Genomic DNA, 19010 nt, shown 5'->3' on the forward strand with positions numbered 1-19010 from the left:
TCTAAGCCTTCCACATAATATTTGAAGTGACTTTGGTACCAGTGTGCAGAGCTCATGTAATGTTCAACCATCCAAGCTACTGTGTCCACTGAGCCACTACTGAAGACTAGCAAGACTGCCATGGAGATATGTCAAACTTTCACAGGCTCCAGCTTCCCAAGTGAGAATTTAACATTTTCCTCTCTGTATTAACTAATCTGGTTATGAGACGCGTAGCCACTAGTGCAGTCAAATAAAAATTGACAGTGGGAGATGTATTTTGCAGCTATAGCCTTGTATCAGCTACAGCCTTGCACTCCATTCCTAAGTGTCGTGTGTATTGAAATATCAATACAGCTGTTTTAAAGTAAAAAAACAAACAATAGTCTAGCCAGTCATAACCATTCATTTTGTAAAAATGAACACACCAAACCACTTGATGACTCATTCAGAAGCTTCCAAGACCCACTGTTCAAAACAACCAAGTTGGCTACAGAGTTGATAATACCACCTTGGATCAAAAAGTTCTTACTACAAAACCAACAACAGCCATTCCCTCTACTCCAATGCAGACCACTTTGGAGGTCTTTTATTGATTCAAGTCTGTCTACATCCCATGTTTCTCTTCTCTGATTGGTAGCATGCTTATCCAGCGCCTGTCGTCTGAATCCATTGGTTCGGCTCCATGGAAATCAAAGCTGAATCCAGAGGAACCAAACTAATTTTCAAACAGAGTTGGGAAAGAATTGGGAAAATATAAACAGAAAAAAAACCATCAATAGCTATGTTTTTTTTTCTTATACATTTATCATCATCAGTCATACAATATATGAAAGCAGTGAATTGTTTTAAGTTATCAATTCACTGTTTAAAGGATGAGCGGTGGATTAAAGTTTAACCACTTGACCTGCCAACACAGAACTGTATGAATAATAGAGGAATGCAAACATAGCACTCACCAAAGTGAACTGGAGCAGGTGAAAAGCCTGTGGCACAACCAACCAGTCATATGGCCCTTTTCGACTAGTACCTACTCATCGCGCCCCGGCTCGGGACGGCTCGTCACACCTCGTACCGCCTCCACCCGCTTTGTCCTCATTCGTTTTTCCACAGCCAGGTGAGAAGTGGGCGGGTTGGGGTGAAGCTGCTGTGACGCAACCCCTTTGTTTGTGTCGGCGCTGATGAGAAATCAGCTGGAGCGGCGGAGAGTAAAACAGAGCGCCTGTGGATCTGGTCGTTCCTTATCGCCGGTCTACATCTCTTTTTAATTCTCTCCTCAGCCACCAGGTTTATGAACATCTGCACCTCAGAGTTGGATCACCAAACAGACGTTTGCGCTGTATAATAAAATCGCTGCGAGTCGTTCTCGCGCTGATTCCCGCTTCCTGATTCAAACGTCTGATACCAATAGGTGGTGTGGAGGGTGATGACGTCAGATACAGGGCCGACTCAGCACGCTCAAAACCTCGGCAGAATAGATACAGAAAAAGTATCTACTTGGCCAGCCTTTACCCGTCTCGGCCCGTAGTGGAAAAGCGCAAGACGGGGGCGTGGCAAGTAGAAGCGCGCAGAGTAGGCACTAGTCGAAAAGGGCCAATAGTGTGCTGCAGAACAGCAACAAAGGAAATGCTTCAACTGTCAGGGTACTATGTGCGTCCTCTGAAAGTTGACTTTGATTAATAATTGACAGAATAAAGAGAAATGTTTGCACCATATTCAGGGGTAGTGTATGTTTAAACTCCCAAGGACAAAAAGGATGGATGTATTATTGTCTTCTCATTCAAAAACTATCCCTTGTATTTAAACACAAATAGAGAAGAGCTTCAACATAATTTGTCAATATGTCCTTGTATTTTCTTTCATTTCTGGTTGTGGTTACACTGCTCAAGGAAGTTTGGTTAATCCAAGGTGATTCACATGGTTATTAAAACAGAAAAGAAAATCAATGACAACTGTATGATGGAAGGAATCCTGAAGGGGAGGGTAGGAGTTTTTTTTAGCACGGTAGAATAAGTCCTTTTGTCAAGGGGCTAACAGGCAGGGCTCCAGACTAACTTTTTCACAGGTAGCACTGGTGCCACCTAGTTTTTCATTTAGTAGCACCAAAACAAATTAGGTAGCACCATATTTTTCATTGCTAACATTAGTTAAATTATTAAGCATTAATTACCTGTTTACAGATTAACAATCATTATGTATAGGAAACACATATAGCCAACAGTTAGGCTAATTAATGTTTACTACTCAGAGTTAGTTAATAAATTAAAAGTTGGATAATATAATTTATATAAATGCTTAGTAATGTTAATGTACTAACTAATGTTAGGCTAATTAAGGTGACTTTATGGTAAAGTGTTACCTCTGTGTGTTTTTATAAGATACCTGATCATTTACCTACAAAAATGAGACACACTCCTTACCTTCTGCATGAGCGTGTTCAACCTCAATATGGCCAATAAGCAAATTGCAGATTAAGCAAAAATAAGCAGAAAATTAGAATATTGTGATAAAGTCCTTTATTTTCTGTAATGCAAAAATGTCATACATTCTGGATTCATTAAAAATCGACTGAAATATTTCAAGCCTTTTATTATTTTAATATTGCTGATCATGGTTTACAGCTTAAGAAAACTCAAATATCCTATCTCAAAAAATTAGAATATTCTGGGAATCTTAATCTTAAACTTTAAACCATAATCAGCAATATTAAAATAATAAAAAGCTTGCAATATTTCAGTTGATTTGTAATGAATCCAGAATGTATGACATTTTTGTTTTTTTAATTGCATTACAGAAAATAAAGGACTTTATCACAATATTCTAATTTTCTGAGACAGTCCTGTAAACTTGCTTGCGTCGTTGTGCTTGAACCACTTCTGAATATCCATGTTACTTTGTGTTAACGGAGCAGCAGAGAGCAGCGTCCTGCTGCTGCAGGAAGCAGATCAGTGACGTACACTGGCTGATTTATGGTTCCGCGTTGCACCAACGCAGATCTTACGGCGTAGGATACGCGGGGACGCGAAAGTATGGTGCGCGTCGCCGAGTACATACACCGTAGGCTACGCCGTCGATTTAAAGCGGAACCATAAATGAGGCTTAACGCGCGCGCATTAAGTTTTCTTTTCGTCTTTTCAACTGAGCAAACACATAAACTGAGGGTGCAATGCTTATGCACCCTCGTAGAACCGGGCCTGGGCCTGTCCCTCGTATCTTAACCACGGGAACTGGCCAGAAAGCTGTACTTTTTTTTCTTCTCCCCACTCTCCCCCGCCTCTTTCTCCAACCTGTCACTCGCTTCATCAGAAGAAGAAGAATCCATGATTATTGTCGCTCCCTCTGCTGACCCTTCTTCTCCTCCTCCTCCACCAGCCTCGTTTGTTTCCTCCGGCACATTTTTTTTCTTAAAAGAATCGACTATAGACCGCTTCATACTGCATCTGCTTTGTTTACCTTTTTGAGCGCGCTGCGTGTACGCGCGCCTGCACTGCTGTGCACGTAACGTGCGCAGACCGTACCAGGTGCAGTCAGACAGGTATAGGACTCGCAGGAATGAGCCAGAAAGTAAGATTGTATTATCAACCACTCCATTAATGCACTAACACAGACGAGTGAAAAAATAAAAAATAAAATGTTTTTTTTTTCCACTAGTCCTCTTGCAAGTAGCACCGGAGCGACCTCATTAAATTTTAACTCGCACCTTAATAAATTAGGTCGCATATGCGACCTAATAGGTCGCACTCTGGAGCCCTGCTAACAGGAGTTAAAAATATTCCAAAATCAGGAAAATCAAGATGTGTGGCAACAAAAAATAGATACAGATTATATAAGTAACAATCCACTTCCACTAAAGCAAATACGTATACAGTTTTGTCACCAAATTTGAATGGTCTGGCCAAGACAGGCAGTAGTTAGGAGCACAAGAGCTTATCATATTACAGTCGGAGACACAGATCACTTAAAGATAAAGTAACATAAGAAAGACTTGATCTTAAAATAGAGGAACATATGAAGAAGAGCACACACAAAGTGGGAAGCAAAAAAGTTAACCAGAACAATCAAAGGAGAATAATTTGAGGGAAAAAAAAAAAATTCAGTGTCCAAAAGAGAAAGGCCACAAAAAGTGACAAGTTTGGTCTTATTTATACCTTAAAAATAGGCATATTAAGAAAAGTGCTTTCATAAAGTGACTAACAGCTCAAAATCACTGAAAAAATACAACCTTGTCACTTAGTTTAGGCCAACCTAAGTCTAAAACTGTGTCTCCTCGTGAGGCAGTCATATTTGCTGGGTACTGTGACATCACAGACTAACCACTGTCAAATGGTCTCACTTCACCATATTTAACTCCATCCAGCTTCACACCTTGCTGCATTTGCAGTACCGCTGAAAACCAATTTCAAAAGAGGTAGACCCCAAGGAAGACCCCCATAAAGCACCCTCTATAAACAGAGCTGTAAAGGCAAGGCTCAAAAGGGTCTTGCCACAAATATTTTATCCAGACCTCAAAAAATTGTGTCAACTTATTTTAGAGAATGTGCCACATCAACTATTCTTATATAAACTAAATAAACCCTACAAAGCAGGTCTGACTTCAGGGATTGCACAAAGAAATCTAAAATAACAGTAACAAATTATGAGAACATAAATCCAGTTAAAAACCTTAATATGTTTAGGAATATTTTTTAAAGATTTTAATATACAAAAATTTTAAACTCAGCATCTTTACACTTCCCATTTGGTTACATAACAATGTTCGTGAATGGATTGATAGATATTTTTGACATAAACGCTAATCACTTGAAACAGAAAATAATCTGTGGGTTGAATACCAGCAGAAATATAAATGTGAACCCTTGTTGCAGATGAGTACACAAGTCATGCTGTTCTGCCTCCTGTGAGCTTGTGTTTGGATCACAGCAAGACAGGAGGAAATACACACTGTACATCGTTGAGACAGCCAACACTCACACACATGCGCACAGACACACACACACACACACACACATCATACCTGGCAGTGCAGTGAGTCAGCAGTGTCACAGCTCTCTCTGCATGCCAACCACATATCCAGCTGACTGCATGCAACATGACAGAATTGACTTTACCAACTTCTGACTGAATCTAGAAAGCAATTTAGTTACTCAAACACAGGACAAAAAAAGTGCCCCGATTCCATAAAACAGGTCAGAACTGGAAGATTTCTAGGAAAAAAAAAAAATTTAGAAAAAACTAAATATGAAAATTCTGTTTCTCTCTTATGAAAGAAGAGGAAGGGTGGGGGGTTGGGCAACTATGCAATCCTTTGACTCTTTAGGAGTGAGTAATGCACAGTGGAAATAGTCCCCATTGCTAATCCATGCCGGGCTAATTAAAACTTTGATCCTGCGTGCGTGTGCATCACTATTGGTGGGAGGGAGACGGCGAACTGTGGGGTTCAATACAGTTAGAGATAGATTTGTTTTGGTTTAGAGATACCTCATTATACTCTCAACTGGAGCAGATGTGTAACCAACAATCAAGGGTGTGTATTATCGGGGCAACTCTGGCTCAGTATATAGAGTGGTTGTCTTTCAATCAGAAGATCTGCAGCCTGAAATGTTCTAGGACAAGACATACTGTAAATAAAATACACTGCACATAAATAGTGCGTATAAGAGAATAACCGATGTAAGTTTTTTTCTATCACTGATGCTGACACCAATAATAAATATGTTTTTTTCGGTCAATATGTTGGGGTGAATGTCTTGCCTGTCTTTGAAAAATAACAATTTAAACATACATTTTTACCCCTGGTTCTGCCAGCAAGACCCAAAGGGCAGTTTCATATATTTAACAATAAGTGAGCTTACGGGGTGCCATTTAGCTCACCTTGCTGAACAGGTGCCCCACACAAAGGGGTTACAATCCCTGTACCGTTGTCCCAGGTTTGAGATCTGGCTAGTGGTAGTGGCCCCTTGCTTTCTTTGACCTGTTATGTGTCTAATTACTGTTAATAAAAGGCCACCAGAATCACAAAAACACAAAAAAGGGCTCCTGCTGCTAGATATTCTTAGGCATTGAACATCTTGATTAAAAACTGACCAATAACTGGTCGGTGTACCTCAAGTGTAGAAAATTAAAACCCTTGTATTGTTATTACTTATATTATTATTATATTATTATATTATTGTTACTTATAATACAATCTGATGAGTATCGAGACACAATATCAAAGGAAAGTTGTTCAAATCAATTGGGATTTGATGATATTTGCAGGAAGCCAGCCCAAACCGCAGAGACCCCACCCCACAACCCACAGGGCCCAAAGGGTTTATTGCCAACGCCTCCGTACCAGATGTTCAAGGACATCCTTGGACACATGCATACGCCGACTGGTCAGAGCTACTGTGGTGCCATGAAGACCTGTTATAAATTAGGCTAGTTGTGGTACAGATATGGCTGATTGGTGTATATAATAACCAGTGTTTTATAAGTATTTGTGTCAATGGGTGAATAAGAACTACATTGTAAAAGGATTTTGTTAAACAGGGTTAAAAAGCCCGTACATAAGCGCAGACCATGTATCTCCTAAGTGTTCCCCAATGTTAACATTGTCCTGAAACTGAAGCTCACCATTCAATACACATATTAATCAACTCAACAATATTAGCCTATGCAATTTAAATCTTTCATCTTATTAGAAGAAGCTGAGATGAATAGGTTACGCGCATGAAACTCAACTCCTTGAGACAGACAGGCAGATTAAGTGGGTAAATGGAGTTTCCATCTAAAATAGGCCGCAGCTCTGATGATAGGCTGGTCCCAAAACACACGGCAGCAAAGATACAACATGGGAGGAGCAGCAGATGGCATGGAATTATCTCAATCTTCAGTGCTACATCTATTACCCATTACATCAATGTCACTTCAAGCAGGATTCTACTAATTTGTTGGTTGTGTTATAAACACCAAGACAAAAACTTGGCCTGACGGAGTTGATAGGAATGAACAAGAGACTTTTGTAAGGGGTGTAATGGACTGACCTTTCTGTTCAAGCAACTGCTGGCCAAAATGGATTCAAGAGCATTCAACCGACCTAGTGCGAAACTTAACTGACAACTAACATTCAAGAGGTGCTCCTAAAAACGCCACGTCCATGTCTGTGCTCAGATTTGCTTCCCAAAGCAAAGAGATGGGTTATCAATGCAGCAGAAAATATTTCTTCATAGCTTACATCACTGGTCCACTGCAACCAGTGCATGTTTCCTTACACGTATATGAAATGCACTGTATTTACATGCATTGAAATCATACAAACATGATAGCATGCACAGGCTTGCAGACATTATTACAAATACACACACACATCAGCTGATCACGTCTGTGATTTACACCACAGTAACTCGGGATACTGAAGCCACTTTACTTGACATAATTTGACCATTTAAATTGTCTTAGATCAGTGGTCTTCAACCCAGGTCCTCAGGACCCAGTGTCCTACATGTTTTTAGGACTATTATTTCCCTGCTTCAACACACCCCGATACAAATGCCTGCGTCCTTAACAGACTTGTCCAGGGGCCTCCCAAGACAACACTTAACATCAAAACATAATAGGAGGCTGTATTGTATTCTTACTTATGCAGCGAGGAAAAATATTTTATTGCAGCAGATCAATGAAAAAGTACCAACTGTTAAAGGCTGGCAAAGAGTGGTGTTTGATCTAGTGCCATTAGAATCAGAATCAGAATCAGAATCATGTTTATTTGGCCAAGTTAGGTCAAACAAGACAGGGAATTTGACTCGGTTATTTTCGCTCACTGTACAGTAAATAGACAAATGGCAGCTATTATTAACATATAGACAAGTTTTTTTAAAGTGAAACGTGCAGCAGTGTGAGGTTGACATGGTTATTGAAAGCTGCATTGTTACAGCATATAATTGTGGTTATTGTTATTATTATTATTGCACGGTGATTGATTACTCTGAGACTCGATGAGTGATGAGAGTTCATCAGAGCAACAACAACAGAGTACCTTACATGTATATTACATTCAAAAACAGACAAATTCTATAAAGTAGGGGAGCCCTACTTGAACTATGTAGAGCCTGATGTCTCCAATATCATGTTGCAGGGATTTTCTTGATTGGTCATACCGTACATTTTTACTACAACCCAGGGTATTATCTGGATCTGAGCTGGTGTTTTGTTTTGTTTTTTGTTCTGTTTGTTTGTTATTTCTGTGGATCCTATTATGTCTCCATCCTTTACTTGTAAAAGTGAAAAATTTATAAAAATGTTTAAAAAAAAAAAAAAAACTTGTCCAGACCTTGATGACAAGCTGATGATGGCCATTAATTAGAATCAGGTGTGATGATGCAAGGCAACATGTAACACATGCAGGACAGGAGGTTGAACACCACTATCTTAGATGATTATTAATGCTACCTAGAAAGTTGTAAATCCCTTAATATGGGAGAAATTTGATACTTAAAGTGTCATTTTTCAGATGAAATCAATCAGAAATATCAGCTGCAGCGTTTTGAGGGGTTGAAGTGACACAGTAGAGATACTACATACAGGATGCACTGTAAACATTCAAGATGAACAGCGTCGAGTGTGAACAGCTCTGGTGTTTATCCGTAAATAGTGAAGTTAACAGAGCAGTCACTGGTATCTAATGGTTGTTAAAAGCAGGACGCCGACGTCAGCCCCCCACCCCCCTTAAGGGTGATTTATGGTTCCGCGTTACACCAACGCAGAGCCTACGGCGTAGGGTACGCGGCGACGCGCACCGTACGACGTGCGTCTCCGCGTAACTTACGCCGTAGGCTACGCCGTACCCTACGGCGTAAGATCTGCGTCGATTTAACGCAGAGCCATAATTCAGGCTTTAGCTGAGCTTACATGCCTTTAGCATGCCTCTTCTTGTCAGGATCGTGGCAGGCATCCTCTTTTCTTTTTTTTTCTTTACAAGTCGTGACCAGGCCGAGGCTCCATCTCCGGAGCCTCTGCGTCCCGGTCCCGGTCAGTATCTCCGGATAGGCAACACTCGCACCCGCGGAGAAAAACGTTCCAGCCCCGCAGCCGCGGGGTTTGCATCAACAACACTGCCAGTGATGATCCAAGTCAACCAGCAAAGCCCTTTTTGGTGGGGTTTTAAACGCTTCAGGTTGAATTAAATACTCACTTTCATAGAAGATGGGTTAAGGGACTGCAGCGAGGTGCCTGTGTCTGGAAGGCGGAGGAGATGTTTGCTCAGGGCGGTCACTCAGGTCGCGTATGTTTCTCTCCAGCAGCAGCAGCAGCAGCACGTCCAGGACTGAACGCACCGCAATGGTGCTGAGCGACGGCGCGCCCTGATTGGTCAGAATCGGCGGAACCGCCCACTGACAGCTCAGTGACGTGTGAGTGGGAGCAGAAATGATGCGTTCACGTCTGCAGGGACAACTCACGATCATAACTTCAGCACACGTATAAAGAGTAGAAGCTAATTTCAAGTGTTAAGTCGATACTACCAAAATTGGCGATAAACGAGTGTAACTTGAATGATAATAAGTGCATGGGTGGAGATCCAGGGGGGGCCGGGGGGGACATGTCACCCCCAATTTCTGAAAAACATGAATTGTCCCCCCCAATAAAAATACCCTAAATTATTCAAAATTGAACAAATGTATTTTCAGACTTAAAGGTTGAATATGTAGTGTAAGCGCCATGTATAGCTTATAATTTACTATATAGTTAACTCTTTTATTGCATAATATGCCTTGTTGTTTACAGAGAAGGAATATATTTCAGTTTAAGTTTTGAGAGTTTTATAGTTTAGTGATTAAGACCTAAATTTCACTACTGATATTTGTTTTGCCTTAACGGTTTCGGTAGTTTGGGCCAGCAGGGCTTCCGTAGCAGCATAAGGTGTGTTTTATGTCAGTTAAAAGAATAAACGAGTGACGGTGGAGCAACACAGCGTATTACCGTTCTGTTGACGGTTCTGTTGCCGTACTCAACGCGTAAAAAATCTCCTGTCGTCATTACCATTCATGAAGTGAGTAAGATGTTTGGTCAAAAGAAGAAAGAGTCTAAAGTCTAAAGATAGTCACTACATGTAGAATATTTATTAAAAATATATTTCTAAAAAAGTAATACATCCACGGTGCGTTTTGAGGTGTACATAATGAAAGTATTGCTACTCCATACATTTTTTTTTTTTTAGTCTGAATTAATAATTTTAAAATTTTTTGACGGGCTCGACAATGACTTTTTGTCAACGTTCTGTTTACATTCGTACCTGCCCGTAGCCAACATGTGGTTCACTTCTCCGCTGTTTTCCTGCCTCCTCCCGGTCGTATGCGTCTGTTTTCAACAAAGCCTTTTCAATAATCAATTGGTGGATCAATGGACCAATTTATGGCATGGTATGAGTTGCATATTGGCAAAAAATGTAAAATTAAAATCACGTTGGTGTCCCCCCCAATCCTGACATCGGATCTGCACCCCTGAATAAGTGTAATAACAAAGTGATTATTAGGGCCCGAGCACTGAAAGTGCGAGGACCCTATTGTATCTGTGATGTTTATTATTATTATTATTATTATTATTATTATTATTATTATTCTCGCCGTAAATAAATTGCCTTTTTGGAGGCCTTAAAATGCTCCAAAACTCACCAAATTTTGCACACGCTTCCAGAGTCGCGTAAAATTACGTATTTTATGGGCGACAGGCATGGGTCAAAAAGGATTAGGCTCTATAGCGCCACCTATTTTATGTTTTTGAAGAGCCCCATAATATGGTTTGACTTACAGCAATGTCCTTTATGTGTCTATTATATCAGACAAAGCTCTACAAAAAAGTCTCTTGGACCCATGCTCTAAGTTACACAGGAAGTCCGTCATTTTGAACAGAAAATGTCATTTTTCATGAATTATGGTCATTTCCAGGCCTCGTACTTTAACGAACTCCTCCTAGAGATTTTATCAGATTGGTTCACAACTTGGTTTGTACAATCTAGACACATGGCCGACGCTAAATTGCGAAGCTTTTAAGTTTCTGCCAGAGGGCTTGACCGTAGTGATCCACCGAAGTTTGAGGTCATTTTTAAGCCTCGCCATCAAACATCAATTGGCTGTAATTCAGCAATACATGATTTGATGTTGTTGAAAACGTATGTGCATGATTGTAGACTGAGCCTGAAGACATCTGTGGTGGAATATTCAGGATCGGTTGTAGCGCCACCTGTTGGCACCAGGAATTGTCATGTCTTGTAGTATGCATCTGTGCTCCAAGCGAGATGAGTGTATTGATCTCAAAGTTGGTCAGATAATAGGTAAGACATTGACGATGACTGACAGAGAAAACTGTAAGTTCTTATCAAAGGGCGTCGCTGTCAGAGGTTGTCAAATTTCGGTGTCTCGCCATGAACATAAAAGTTGTTTTAACTTTCAAATATTTGGTCCAAATTGACCCAAAATCCGTACATTTAATCAGGCTTCCATTCTGAACAAGTGGATATGACAATCTTGGATGAACTCACTCACTTTTTTCAAAATATGAACTAATCTCCAAATAAATTATAATTTTGTCATGCAATGTCCAGTCAACTTCCAACTTTGCAAATATGTTATTTATTGTGATATAAAAACAATGTCGATTTGAGCAGTTTAGATCAAACAGGCGATTTGTAATGATTTTTTCTGGTTTGAATTGAAAGCTGAGTTTTCATCCCTGTGAGAAGTGCAGCTCTCACACTGGAGAGGGAGGCGGGGCTGAGTTTTCCCTGCAGCGTCGGCCGGCTCTGACTTTTTTTCTAAGTTAGAGAGTCGGGCCAGGCCAATCAGAGGCCACTTAGGCCAGCAGCTTGTGAGTAGGGCAAGATGATTGGTTTGTTCCGATTAACACCCGCCCCAACAGCCCGTATCAACCAGCGTGGAGGAAGGTGTGTGCGTGTGTGCGTGTGTGTATGTGTTTAGCAGAGAGGAGACGCGCTCGACATGAAGCTGAGCTCGTTCCAAAGATAAAGTAAGTTAACTTGAAATTAAAATAAGGATTTAGATTTTAAAGTGACTGATTTACAAGACACTTCATTATAATTATTATTTACTGATTTTGAAAGTTATTCTTGCAACAAATGGGATATATAATCAGTAGGACTACTCGAGTTGAGGGGGGGTGAGGGGGGATGGCCTCCCCCCTGAAATAAAAACGGTCCAAATCATCCCCCCAGTAAAACTGTCATCCCGTCTTTCCATCCCTTATGTCATTTCATCAATGAATGTGGTTTACTGCTATTTCAACAGTCCGGACGCCGTCCGGACGCCGTCCTCCGCGGACCCAGGCACTTCTATTTTAACCAGCGCAGCGTTACTTTATGGCATTTGTTCAGCAGACCTTACAGACCAATTGCATACGAGTTAAGCCATCCCACGTGATGCTGCTCAGCCAATCAGATCTGTGTAAACAGCGTGACTGGGTCAATGACGTGACGCCTATATTTTCTGAAAAAAACTCGATTCAAAAAAGGTTTAAATGGATATAAAAATATCATATATATTGTAGCGACCCTGCAGTTATGTTCAGTTATGTTAGTAATGTTGTCATGTTCAGATGTTCTGTTTAATGTTAAGCCTGTGGGTAGAGAACAGGTAGGGGCGGGGTAAGCACGGGAGTTGTGAGTGTGAGTGTGCGCATGCGTAGAGCGGCTGAGCGGCGCCCGTTAGGAGGCGCGTCAGTTGAACAGCTGTTGAGCGGAGTTGAACAGCTGATTGAGTAACTCAGCAGCGTTTTTGTTGTTTTGGCGTGGTTACGGCCATCAGTAACCCATTTTCTGTGACAGATAATAAATCTGTTAAACTGGTTTATGCTTCCTCATCCTTCTGATACATCCTGATCGCTACATTTGGTGTCAGAAGTTAAACAACGGATTTTCCTCCACCCTGCTCTGCCAACGTCAGCTCTTCCTCGCCAGTTAAACGTAATGGCAGCACGTCAGGAACGATCCGGAGCTCGCCAGAAGGTCAAACAGGAGGGGATGGACGGTGTATGGCGTGATTATGACAATGCCCCAGAACGTTTGTCTCGCCTTAGACAGACAGCCATAGAGCTGGCTGCTGCTGCCGGTTTCGACTCACCCAGCGCGGGGCGGCGCTCCAGCAGGGGAGCTCCTGCCGAAAGTGACGTGGTGCCGGATGTAACCAAGGATGGTGGCGCCCATTATAACCAGTTCCAGGTGAAAACACCGAAATACAATGGTAAAGCGGACTGGGAAGCCTTCCAGGCTCAATTTGAACTGTTGGCTCAGGCTGTGGGCTGGTCTGAGGACAAAAAGGCACTCCAGCTAGCTCTGTGCCTTACAGAAGAAGCCTTATCCTGCTTGCTCCTACTCAGCCCATCCGAGAGGGCGGACTATGGGGCCTTGGTTGGGGCTCTGAAGCGGCGGTTTGGTCAGTGCAGCCAGCCTGGTGTGCTGCGTTCAGAGCTGTCAAGCAGACAGAGACAGCCAGGGGAGCCGCTCCGCATATTGGCTAATGACATTGAAACCCTGGCACGGAGAGCATACGCCCACATGTCTCCTGAGGTGCAGAGCGAGCTGGCCAGGGACCAGTTCATCCGAGCCATAACCCCAAGAGAGCTGCGCATCCAGACTCAACTGGCACACCCCAGCTCTCTGCAGGAAGCACTGGAGCTGGCGTTGGAGAGAGAGGTCGTTGGAGGAGCAGTAGAGGGCGGCCACCCGGAGAGCAACCCTGTTGTGAGGACGGCGATGCAGGGAGACCCAGGACAAGAGAAACCAGCATGGGCGGCCGAGTTGACTGAACTGATCCGTGCTGTGTCTCTACAATCACCACAGAGCGGCACCCGCCCTCGCCGGGGCCCCCTTGTGTGTTGGCTGTGTGGCCAGGCTGGCCATATAAGCGTGAGGTGCCCCAGGCGTGCTGATATTCAGGGAAACGCCCCCGGGTCTGTGTAAATGGGACGACACAGACCCCCACCCCGGTGTCCCACCCTGCCTTGATTTCATTGGACGGAGCCCAGCCGCACGGACGGGGGAGCGGGGCTCCACTCCCCCCAGAAGCAGATGACATCGCTGAGTCTGTGAGGGTGGTTGGTTGGACTCACATGGGGGATTTCTGCCATGTTCCAGTCACCCTGGCAGGGGCTCCATGTACGGCCCTTGTCGACACCGGCTCCACAGCTACATTAATGAGACCGGACGTGGTTCCAGCAGGGACACAGTTGACACCCACTCTTGTGAAGCTGCGAACAGTGACTGGTGGGTTAGCCCCCATGCTTGGGAAAGGGGTTGTGGCTATACGGGTGGGGGGGCTGTCAGTGTCTTTTAAGGTGTGGGTTGCAGAAGTACAGGACCCCTGTATATTAGGACTGGACTTCCTGAGGGCTGCTCGCTGTGTGCTAGATCTGGGGAAGAACACACTGGCCTTTCCAGGGGGTCCCACAGTTGAAATGGTGCACCCCACGCTAGCCACGTCACCACACCCACCAACCTCGAGAGTGGCTGAAACACACCCCCCGCTCCAAATCCCCCCTCCTGCAGCAATGCCCCCCAACACCGATGCTACCCCCAGCCCCGCCCCCAGCCTCACCCCCACTCAACAACCCACAGCTCTGGGAGTGGACAGACTGGCAGCAGTGAGGGAGGTGTGGAAACGCAGCTGTGATAGCTTGGAACCTGAGCAGCAGGAGGAGCTGTGGCAGGTATTGTGGGAGTTTAAGGACATTTTTGCTTTGACAGAAGAGGAGGTGGGCCTGACACACTTGGTGCAGCACGAAATTGACACAGGCGATGCACGGCCCATCAAAACACGCCCCCGCCGCCTCCCCCTGGCCCATCAGACAGCAGCAGACAGTGCTATTGATGAGATGTTGTCAACCGGCATCATTGAACCCTCTGACAGCCCCTGGGCCTCGGGGGTTGTGATGGTCAATAAGAAAAGGAGTCCAAAGATGAGATTCTGCGTGGACTACAGACCGCTGAATAGTGTGACCAAGAAAGACTCATACCCGCTGCCCCGCATCGACGAGTGTCTGGACTTAGTGTCCGGCTCGTCCTGGTTCTCCTCCCTAGACCTGCGCAGCGGGTATTGGCAGGTGCCCCTCAGTCCTGAAGCTAGACCAAAGACAGCTTTTTGCACTGGACGGGGGCTGTGGCAGTTTCGAGTTCTCTGCTTCGGCCTGTGCAACGCCCCGGCCACGTTTGAACGGCTAATGGAAAAAGTGCTGGCCGACGTCCCCCGACAGAAGTGCCTGGTCTACCTGGACGATATCCTGGTCCACGGGAGCTCCTTCCAAGCGGCCTTAGGAGCTCTGCGACAGGTTCTACAGAGGATAGCAGCAGCGGGGCTGAAGCTCCACCCCGACAAATGCTGCTTCATGAGGAGAGAGTTGGAGTTCTTGGGACACAGAGTCGGAGGAGAAGGCATCAGCACCTTGGAGGACAAGGTGCGGGCAGTAAAGGACTGGCCAGCCCCCACTAATCTACGGGAGCTGAAGAGTTTCCTTGGACTTGCGTCTTATTACAGGCGGTTCGTGCGTGGCTTCTCTTGTATAGCCGCACCCCTGTTCTGCCTGCAACGGAAAGACTGTGATTTTGCCTGGACTCTTGAGTGCGAGCTGGCCTTCAGCTCTTTGAAGAAGGCCTTGACGGAGTCTCCCATCCTCACCCCCCCAGACCTCAACCTACCGTTTGTCCTGGACACAGATGCCAGTGATGTTGGGATGGGGGCGGTGTTGAGTCAGGTGGGGTCAGAGGGGGAGAAAGTGGTGGCGTACTTCAGCAAAACCTTCAACAAGGCGGAACGGCGCTATTGTGTGACACGCAGAGAGTTGCTTGCAATCGTGAGAGCAATCAGCCACTTCAGGTATTACTTGTGCGGCCTGCCCTTCACGGTGCGGACTGACCACGCAGCCCTCCAGTGGTTGATGTCTTTCAAGGAGCCTGAGGGGCAGATTGCGCGCTGGTTGGAGGAGCTGGCGCCATACGTCTTCACAGTGGAGTACAGGGCTGGGGCTCGCCATACCAATGCTGACGCCATGTCCCGGCGCCCCTGTGCTCCCAGCGGCTGCCGGTACTGCGAAAAGAGAGAGGATCGGGAGAAAGAGCTCCGGGCAGGGGAGGAGCAAGATCACACACACCATGGGGCCGGGCCGGTCTGCAGAGAGACGCAGGTTATCGACCCAACTGACTGGAGAGCGCAGCAGGAACAGGATGCTGATCTACACCCGGTGCTGAGGTGGGTGGAGTCAGGACAAAAGCCACTGTGGAATGAGGTCGCTGGGTGCTCGCCTGCCACCAAAGGACTGTTTTCAAAGTTTGAGGCTCTCCGGCTGATGGATGGAGTGCTTCAGAGAGCCTGGAAAGAGACTGCTACAGGGGAGGAGAGGTGGCAGGTGGTGGTCCCCAGAGCTCTGAGGGAATCAGTGCTTAGAGCCTCTCATGGAACCACGGGAGCAGGACACTTTGGCGTCTCCAAAACCCTGCGTCGACTCCGCCAGAGCTTCTACTGGGGCCAGCTCAGGAGGGATGTTGAGGACTTTTGCCGTCGCTGTGACCTTTGTACAGCGCACAAAGGTCCCACTGATCAGTCACGTGCCCAACTTCAACAGCTGGCAGTGGGTGCCCCGATGGAGAGGGTGGCAGTGGACATAATGGGCCCGTTCCCACGTACAGAAAAGGGGAACCGTTATGTCCTGGCCGCTATGGACTATTTTACAAAATGGCCAGAGGCATATGCTATACCCGACCAGGAGGCGGTGACCGTGGTAGATGCTCTGGTGGAGGGCATGTTTGCCAGATTCGGAGCGGCTGAGGTCATCCACAGTGACCAAGGTAGAAACTTTGAGTCTAGAGTGTTCACTGCTATGTGTGACCGGCTGGGCATGCAAAAGACACGGACTACTCCTCTCCATCCGCAGAGTGATGGACTGGTTGAACGTTTCAACAGGACTCTGGCAAAACAACTCGCTATCCTCACCGCGGAGCATCAGCGTGATTGGGACATGCACCTCCCTCTCGTCCTATGGGCCTACAGATCGGCTGTGCAGGATTCCACCTCATGCACACCAGCCCTGCTCATGTTGGGGCGAGAGCTAAGGACACCAGCAGAAATGGCTCTTGGCAGACCCCCAGACACACCGACAGTCCCACCGGGACCGGAATACGCCAGGAGGCTCCAAGATAGGATGGAGTCAGCACATGCTTTTGCCCGTGACCAGTTACAGAAGGCTGGCATGAGACAGAAAAGAAATTACGATACAAGAGCTAGAGGGGGGGACTTCAAGGTCAGGGACCTGGTGTGGGTGTATAGTCCAAGAAGAAAGAAGGGCCGGTGCCCTAAGTTGGACTGTCACTGGGTGGGCCCCTGTGAGGTATTGGAGAAGCTGGGAGAGGTGGTCTACAGGGTCCAGCTGCCACCTAGAGGGAGACGGGTGGTCCTCCACAGAGACAGGCTGGCCCCATACAGAGGTGATGCACGCCCACATCAGCGCCTCAACCCCCCTACACCTTCTCAGAGAAACCAGGCAGTCACACCCCCGGATTCAGTGACTGTGTCCCCCTCTGATTCCCCACACTCTCCCCCACCCACAAACTCACCCCCTGCTCTTAGGCAGGATGTTCCCAGACTGCAGGTGCAGCCGCGTGAGTTCACCCCAAGGCGGCCTCAGAGACTGAGAAGAGCCCCGGGCCACCTCAGAGACTTTTTATGCCACCCCTCGGGGCGAGGGACTTAGTAAGGGGGGGGTAATGTAGCGACCCTGCAGTTATGTTCAGTTATGTTAGTAATGTTGTCATGTTCAGATGTTCTGTTTAATGTTAAGCCTGTGGGTAGAGAACAGGTAGGGGCGGGGTAAGCACGGGAGTTGTGAGTGTGAGTGTGCGCATGCGTAGAGCGGCTGAGCGGCGCCCGTTAGGAGGCGCGTCAGTTGAACAGCTGTTGAGCGGAGTTGAACAGCTGATTGAGTAACTCAGCAGCGTTTTTGTTGTTTTGGCGTGGTTACGGCCATCAGTAACCCATTTTCTGTGACAGATAATAAATCTGTTAAACTGGTTTATGCTTCCTCATCCTTCTGATACATCCTGATCGCTACAATATGAACTACCTGTCCCACATATGGATTCACTTGAATTTTACAAAATATACTAGTTACTTGGGATTTTGTTGTTGTTTTAAGCGTCAAAATGTCATGTGGTGCGACCGTCCGACCAGGACTCTGGTTTTGAAAACTTTTTTTGAGATCACTAATGTATTTAAATCAATCTTCTGCTCAATCTGGCATGGCATCTGGCGCGACCATTAAAAAAACAACCATTTTTGTAAAATACTGAAAACTTGTACAAAAAAAAGATGTCAAGATGTTAAGGAAATTAATTTATTTTAATATGAATCATGGTTGTACCACATTACCCTTTTTAAGGCTAGTGCCAATTCATCTTGACAAAAAACTCAATTAGAACTTTTTTATATGAATTTATGTGTACACAATATTCTTAATGTTTGAACTACTGCAATAGATTTTTTATTTATTTATTATGATGTATTATGATGTTCTGGACCTCCGCTTAAGTACATTTTCTCTGACTGGACCTAAAGTTTTAGTTGAATACCCCTGATTTAGAGTCATCACCAGAAAAATAACACCAGAAAAATAACTTATTTGACAATTTTCACCTGTTTCAAGTAAATTTTAACTTGAAATAAGTAAAAAAAAATATGTCAGTGGGACAAGATTTATCTTCTCATTATTAGCAAAAAAAATGTTGTGGGATAATACCAGATTCAAGTGACAAAGAAAAAGTACACATTAAAGGAACAATAATTGATCAATAATTGATCAACTTTTTTGATCAGATAGGCTGTAATATCATCATGGCCAGCAGAAGAAGTTTTAAGGTTCTTAATATCAAGTACCTCCAAAGGCTTTATTGGTTCAAAATGATTTAAAGAGGGATAACCTTGATTTATAGAGCTTGTTTTTCCTTATAGCGAATTTCCTAAGTTCTATATGGTTTGTTAAGGTTTTCAGAGCTTCTTTTA

General features: G+C 44.8%; 1 protein-coding gene across 3 annotated transcripts in view; it reads right to left on the bottom strand.

Moving 5' to 3' along the window:
* The window catches only part of LOC133446012 (hyccin 2), a 48298-nt gene extending 39014 nt beyond the window's left edge, over positions 1-9284 (bottom strand). For all 3 annotated transcript variants that reach the window (XM_061723675.1, XM_061723676.1, XM_061723678.1), the window contains exon 1: positions 9152-9284. The gene's annotated coding sequence lies outside the window, so the exon portion shown is untranslated. The remainder of the gene's footprint in view (positions 1-9151) is intronic.
* Between the last annotated feature and the right edge of the window lie 9726 nt (positions 9285-19010).

The sequence above is a fragment of the Cololabis saira genome, chromosome 6 (genome assembly GCF_033807715.1).
Source record: "Cololabis saira isolate AMF1-May2022 chromosome 6, fColSai1.1, whole genome shotgun sequence".
NCBI classification, from domain to species: Eukaryota; Metazoa; Chordata; class Actinopteri; order Beloniformes; family Belonidae; genus Cololabis; species Cololabis saira.